Source organism: Poecilia reticulata, linkage group LG12 (genome assembly GCF_000633615.1).
Source record: "Poecilia reticulata strain Guanapo linkage group LG12, Guppy_female_1.0+MT, whole genome shotgun sequence".
NCBI classification, from domain to species: Eukaryota; Metazoa; Chordata; class Actinopteri; order Cyprinodontiformes; family Poeciliidae; genus Poecilia; species Poecilia reticulata.
In genome coordinates, this window is record NC_024342.1 from 12,990,505 (window position 1) to 12,998,745 (window position 8,241).

Here is an 8,241-nt window from a genome sequence, read left to right on the forward strand (position 1 = left end):
AATTACAGCTGTAGGTTTGACGTCACTCGTTTTTCTTCAGCAGCCATAAAACGAAAACCGCAGATCGAAGTGAATAATACAATCAACTTAGGAAAGTTGTTATTACAACACAGATGTTTCAGATAAAATAGTTTAAGTCAAAATGTATTGAATTTACAAGAAAGTAAACAACACAAAAATAAGGAAACATTACATGATACAATGTCATCAAAACGTTTGTTTATTTTCTGCAACTAAGCTCTTAAACTCGCGCATTACGCAGATTTATGTCCTTTATTTCTGTTCATTTTGATGATTTTGACTTTCAGCTAATACAAATATTAAAATTAAACCAAGATATCAAGATGAAAATTATAATCCTACACAACTTTGGTTCATTATCAGGTCAAATTTCCTCATGGATGAAGGTTCCGCATTCACCATTTTGAATATTGAAATGTATGAGAATGTCCAGTTACCAACCACTTAAAAAGAAGCCAACTTTGATTTTTCAGAAATTAATGTGTCTTGTTGTGAAATGTTCATATCAACACCAGAACGGACTACCTGATGAAGATGCTTGTTGAAGTTGGTAAGAGAGTGTGTTTACATAAAGTGAAACAACAGGTTTAAAAGCCACTCAGTGAGGAGGACGCAACGTAAACATCCAGATTATAAGTTTGAAAAGTACACAGGGACAGAGGCCTTCATTTCTGAGACAGGCCCGTGGTCTGACCAAACTAAATTGAAGTGTTGGCTCATAATGACCATCATTTGATTTAAAAGAAAAAGACAGTAGCAAATCTGAGACTCTCATTCCAGCTGTGAAGTATAGTGGCAGCCTTATGTTGTGAGGGAGTTTTGTGCAGGAGCAACTAGTGCACTTAACAAAATAGATGACATTAAATGGAAAGCACTTCATCTGCAAATATTAAAATAACATCTCAAGACTTAAAACAGGGTTTCTGTCTAAGAAAATCTGCGAAGTTGAGAAACAATAATAACCACTGGTAGAATACTTATGCGAGAAAACATGCAAAGTGAAGAGAAACTAGTAATTATACACTTAATCAATAGTTGATGTCACTGGTATTTGGGTGTTGAAAGACTTGGAAAAACTTGCACGGAAGAAAGAAAACCTAACCAAGTATACGCTGGGTGAAAACCATAATATATAGCAACTCATAAAACTCACAATTCTTGACTGAAACTACATACCGCACCGAATAAGTCTACCATACGACATAATTTTTACTTATTTATCAAATTTCTATCACTGTATGTGTTTTGGACTTATAAGACACACTGTAAGTCCAAAACTGTAATATAAAAACAACCTCTGGTATGTTTTTATATTACTATATTTACTGCACCTTTAGATGCTTAGAAGACATACTGCTGACAGGAAAAAGTTGGTCTTACCCTCACTGCACCGAATGTATCCACAAGAACAAATTATATGAATGCATTCAGTATCAATAGGAGTCAGCTGATGAATATTTACAAAAAGGTTCCATATAACTACCAGAAGAGGGCAGTGATGTAATGTAAACCACTTCAGTTCAACATTTTTACTGTTGAGTGCCTTAGTCTGGGAAAATCCCAGAAATAGTGAACATTTAAATTCCATTACAAACTTCCTTGCTATTTTTCTGTTTGCTGGTTTAATAGTTTTCCCATATACATCATAATAATGTAAATATTAACGACATAAAACAATAGGCGACATAAAGAAAGAAAATGTAACAATAAATTCAGAAAAAATATTGAATTTATATCTACTATTATTATTTGAAACTCCTACAGTCACATTGATTAATCTCAGTCAAAAACAGCTGCAAGCTGACAAGTTGCAGTCTGGCGAATACAGTGACAGATTTACAAAATAGTAAACAAATGATGATTCTGCTTTGAGTCCTGTGCTTGATTTAACACGCCAGACAGTTTTTGCCTGAGCAGGACAGTTGGTGTTTCTGCAGAAGGATACACACCACACAACCTTACAGGTGTCTAACTCTGCAGGAGTTCGCTTTGGTGTTGACTATTTTTGTCGCTCTGTGGCTCCAACAGGATGATTGATTGGTTCTTCCTGGCCTACTTCAACTTTCTGTTTGTGTCAGTCAGCGGAAGAGCCTTCAGGTGTTCGCTCTGGGTAGAAATGGAAATTCCTAGCCAGACGGGTCCTAAAGTACGTGCACACTGCATACAGATTTCGAAGGTGGGTTTTGTTGATCTTGTGTGTGAATGAAATATTTACACTCACGGCAATCATGCCTGTAACAAAAAAATAAAAAAAATTAAAAATCACAGCCCCCTACAGACACTATCACCTTTTCTTTAAACCTTTTGATGGCAAAGTCAAACATTTTCGCTCAGTAAAGTTTCAGGGAGTAAAAATGATACGTGGACCTCGTCTTTTTCGGTGCCCAACATAACTTTAGACAACATTTTGAGGATAGTTTTATCAGACCATGAAACATAATTCTACAAGGTCTTATGTTTTTACGGGGTCTTGATTTTTTTCTGTGAAAACAAAAGAAAAAAGAATTATGTCTGTCAACCCTAATCTGGGACTGCTGAATGTCAAGTTAATCAGATTTACTAGAATTTAAAATATGTGTAGGTATATATTTTCCTAATAAAATTTATTTATTATCATTTCAATAATTCCATGTACATAAAGCTCAAGTTAGACTATTATTTATCTTAGTTTTACTTCACAAAAACTTGCAGTTGACCAGGGTGTGTAGACATTTTACAACTACGTTGTCATATATTTAGCACAAAACTTGATAAAACACAGATGAAATGATATGGGGAAATCTAACAAACTTCTGTTAATCTTTTGTTTTTATTTACATATTTGCAGTGAAGAACACCAAAGATAAAATTTACTGCTGTGATTCCACTTGTAGGCCAGGCTGTGCAAGCCTGAATGCAAATGCAGAGACATCTGAGAGCTGCATCTCACACTGTAGTGTTCAGTCCTTGGCTGAAAAACATGGATCTAGTGCGGTTATGGCTTGCTTTGATGTACTGTGCAAGGCACATTTTCCCTCCTAAAACAACACGCAGATTTGAATACGACGACTGAACCATCACTTTTGATGAAAACTGATCACCCAATGTCCACACAAAAATCTTAGCTGGAAAACATGGTAGTGTAAGAATGATGATGTGGGCTGCTGCTTATTTTGCTGCTACACCTGGGCAACCTTAGTGAATGACTCAACCATGTCTGCATACCCAAAGCGACAGCATTCGCTTGACATGTTTCAGGGGTAGTTTGGGATTTTTGTTAAAAGCTTACATAGTTACTATCTTATCTTAAACATTGTTAATTGCTCATTCACTTAAACCACTATACTTATTTAACCTTTTATGCTGCTCTGCTTTTGTATGAGACATTGACTGAGCTAGAAACAGAGCAGGTTTCTCACAGGAATATAAAAAATGGCTCTACTTCCTCCATAGTAGAGCATATAGTCACCTATTAAATGTGATGATACTTTAGTTATTTATAAATTGCACACACAGGATGTTTGTGAAGCTTAATTTATCTTAAGACAGTAAAGGTTTCCTTTGATCTTAGCTTCTTTTGGGCTAGCAGTTAGCATCAGCTCCAGCTTCCTTCAACAGTGCCACCTCCTGGCCATAAATGTCTATCTCTTTTGTTTGATTTTAAACTTTGAATGTTTTCCAATTTAAGACAATGCTTCTTAAGGTTTAAATCCTACAGAAACAAACTTAACATCTGCTGAAGGAGGTTTTGCAGGCTATCTAATCCTTAGGTGTACTTATTTTTTCTAAATGTTCACTAAGTCTTTGGCAAAGAAATACTGACATGGTTTAATATGTCATGCACTGACTATTTTTAGAGTAGAAGATTTTTTTTTTAATTATTATGTATTGATAAGTAAATCCATGCAACACAATGTTGGAGTTCATTTTTCATCCTTGCAGGATTTTTTTTTTTGGCAAACAAGACAAACTGCATCTTAAACTCTTCCAATTGTAACTGTTATTAAATATAGTATCACCTGCTAACTTAAATCTGTTCACTACTCTCTTTTCTATTTGTTAAATCCCTCCAGTTGCCCATCCTGGGCAAGATAAGCTGTTTATGATAAGCTTTATTGCCTTCATTGCTTGCCAAAGGGTTACTGCCTCCTGCAATCTTTTCTTTCAGTAACCATTGTTGGGTTTCATGGCGCCGTGCCTCGCTCATCTCTTCAGCTTTTCCTGCAGACAGATGGCTAGTAATCTGGCCAAGAAGGTCACCGCCTCTTCATACCCAACTCTGCATTGCAACGCACGTACAAGACGTTATCAGCATAACACTTTTGTCTGCGCACCGCGCCGCTTAACCTTGTAATTCCTGCCAATAGGTCATGGCAGATAATTAAACTGAGAATCTCAAGGAAATTCAATACTCTCTACTACAAACAGGGGAGACTTATACTTGAGGGAGGCATCCTGTATTCATAAACTGGATTTGAAGCTTTTACGTGGTGATAAGTAACTCCAGGTTCAGGTGAAAACATCTTTGTTGTTGGATTCCCCCCCTCTCCCCGTTTTAGGCAATTTAATGCTGGACGAGCACCAGCGCCTCTGACAAATAAAGACTGCATTCTGTTTAGCTGGACTAATTTCAGGATGGTAGTGTTGTGTATGGTGGCTCACTGAAATTGGTCCCCTTTGACTTTGCTCCTATTTTATCTAAGTTAAATTAAAATGGTCAGAGGCGTTCGAACTGCTCATTATCTGATTAAAAATGCTAGTTTGTCCAGAAGGATAAGCCTCGATCCATGCCTTTTTTAAAAAAGCAAAAAACCCTTCTTTGCACTTGCTTCATTAAAGTGAGCGATCTCCCGTCTATCCCTGGAACTCCATCCCTACAGCCGCAGTGGAGGTGAAACCTCTACTCAAACTCCGGGGTAAGTCCCAGCATATTCCTCGGCTCGTGTGTGGGCAGAAGTTGAATCCAGTATGACCTGTAGTGGAATGTGACAGCGGAGAACTGCCGGAGCTCGACAAGTCTGCAGATTCTTCACTCAATGGTACACCAAGCATGAATCAAGAAGAAGCCAAGCTAAGCTTTCTGACAGCATCTCATCACCATGGCGGAGTATGACACTCACATATACACAGTACGTAGGTCAGTTTTTTCTTTTCTCCCCACACTCTAATCAGATTTTTTTTTTCTTCAGTGTCACTGAAAGTTTGGGAGTTGGATCTGTTTGCCAGGAGAGAGACACTGGTTTTGTGAATCCATTATGTGACGTTTCAATGAAACACATCTTGACAAAAGTGCATCTCATTCATATTCAGTAAACGTCCTTTTGCATTTGACAAATCTTACGTTTTGCTGCATACAGTATAAAACTGGTCCTGTGGGAGTAAAAACCAAGTCAAAAAGATTGTTTTTTTTTGCTTTTAGAAAACCCTTTTTGACAGTATTCATGATCTTTGGGAAACTTTGGGATAGTTTTCTTCTTTGCCTGTTCCTTATTCCGTTTTGCTATATTGTCACCTCGTAATTCCTTTTTGCATCGATAAATAAACCATTTGATACCAATATACATGTCCATTGTACATCACACTTATTTGGTACCTACCCGTTTCACTCCTAACCAAGTACTTACACCACATTGTGTTTAAGTATTGACATAAAACACAAATTTCACTTTTTAACTCAAATGTAAGTTACCTGAAAACCACATATTTACTCTGTTCAACTATATTTTCTGGGCATGTTGACTCAAATAAAGTATGAAACATCATGTCCTCTGCCCAAACAGTAATAATTTAAAATCGCCTACCTTTGAGATTTTGTGATTAAATCAAATAGCTACATTTTCTAACAGTAGACTATGTGTATGATATAGAAAATTGGAAGCGTTAAAGTATTGGCTGTGAAAGTAAGAAACATCCACTTGGTGGCTATGAATTGATGCATGGTCAGTACAACATGTGCAGTGAAAGGCAGCAACATTTAAAATGATAACAACCACAGGTGTCTAAAGTGGCAACAGGTTGAAATGTCCAACATCGGCAATGAAGATTTTTCATCCAAGAAGGACTAATTATGTCTTGTTTCCCATCATTACGCACGATCAACGATCCAATTCAGAAAGTCGCTCATTCCATCAGTTATGTCTTTGAATTTGTTACCTTAATAAAAAGGCTCAAATCTGACTTCTAATATAATTTAACTGCAAATTATTTTTGAAGATTTTATACGACACTTAGACTGTGGTTCTGATTCTTGTGCTGCCCCAGATAGAATGATGCCCTAGGCGGTGAGTCATATTGTCCATGGAAAATGCACCGTTGAAATAGCTACTCTGACATCCCATCCAATTCAGTTGCTGTCCTCAAATTGCATTGTTCAGTGTTATTATATTTTTGTTTTATTTGCACTCCCTGTGGCACAGGGTGAATTTTATTCCAGTGTAATTTATATGGATGTGAAATTGCAATAAATCCTCCCTGAATATTTAGGTAGAACAGGCAAAACCTCTCTGGGGACGCTGTTAACTCCATTCCCTAAAGACTTGGGGCTACCCTAGAGGGAAAATGTGAATTTGAATTATATGTAAGCTCTTTGAATGCTATATTTCAAGTTTTTCCACTTTCTATAAATTTCCAACACACTCAAGAAATCCAATTTTTTCTTTCCCATTGTGGTAGAACTGATAAGTAAAATGAAATATATTTTAAGAGGGGTTTGAGACATAGCAATGCCTGAAGACCTGAAGTTTAAAAAGCCATTGTTTGAGCTGTTCAATAATTGTCTCCAGAGTGCAGAGATAAAACATTACATCTATAAACTAGAAGAAGCCATAATACAGATGCCTCAGGTGGAGAATTTCTCTGCAGAAAAAAAGCAAAGTTATCCTGGGTGTGATCAGTTAAGTATTATACAAATAAAATTATTTCCATGAGTCCATACCACCTTGATATATATGAATCTCAATTAAATATCCAAACCCCTTACATTTTTTTTTTTTAATTTTCAATCAACTTGATAGTAGAAACAAACAGTGAAATACCTGCATGGTACGTACTGCTACTAACTCGATCGCTTAGCATCTGGATCAAGCAGGATCAGCTGAACAAAGTGATAAGGACTGACCTGGTATCATTTTTGCTCCAGGGAGTTTTGTGCTCTTCTGGCAGCGGTCGGGACACACCAGTTAATTAACACCACTCGAGAGTGTCAAGAGGAGGGAATAATGCTCTCAGTGCCGTCACACCGTGGCCTGTAAGTTGTGTCAAAGGCAGCATGTGGAGAGAATACCAATTGATTAATTTATAATGTCATATGGGTATTTTTGTTCACATATGTTCAAAGTTACAAACTTAGTTACTTAAGAATGTTATAATAAATAAAAGTGTAAATGGAATCTTAACATGGATGGATGGATGGATGGATGGATGGATGGATGGATGGATGGATGGATGGATGGATGGATGGATGGATGGATGGATGGATGGATGGATGGATGGATGGATGGRTGGATGGATGGATGGATGGATGGATGGATGGATGGATGGGTAAATTAACTGATGAACTAGCAGATAGATGAATGGTTGTGGTTAAGATACTTTACTGCTGTTATAACCAATTATTTGAATGTTGGAAAAAACGCATTATAAGTGAATCTGACATGACGGCTCTTAACCTTGTTCAGCATAATGTGGTTCTTGGTATCTTCAGAAATACGCTTTGAAAAAGAATTCTCAAACAAGAAAAAAGAAATCTGAAAATAGAAATACGTCCTCCTAATTATGAGCAAGGTAAAAACTGCCTAAAATCTGAAATTTTCTTAGAATAAATTCTCAAAATTGCCACTGTGATTTCCCCAAAAGTCCATAGAGGGTCTTCACTTTGTTGTCTTCTTCGGCTCATGCACATCTTCAGAAACTATGCAGCGTTTTCACCTTTGTGTCAACATAAGAACAAAAGTAACGGCAAAAAGAGTGATTTTGTGTGGTGATTATCATAACACAATTTGCAATATTCATGAACACTCATGATTACAAAATAAAAGTATGAAAAAACATTCTTAAGAACACCACAGAGATAGATATCAACTCCCAGCAGTTGGTGTCTGCAAGCTGTTCTGTTACCTTCATCTGTTTTCAAGCATGGGTTGATTTTCAATGGCGCAAAATAACTACGTACTCAGCCTCAAGACGGAGTACTCAAAGTAATCTCTCGTACTGCACACACATGCGACCATGATTAGCCAGGGA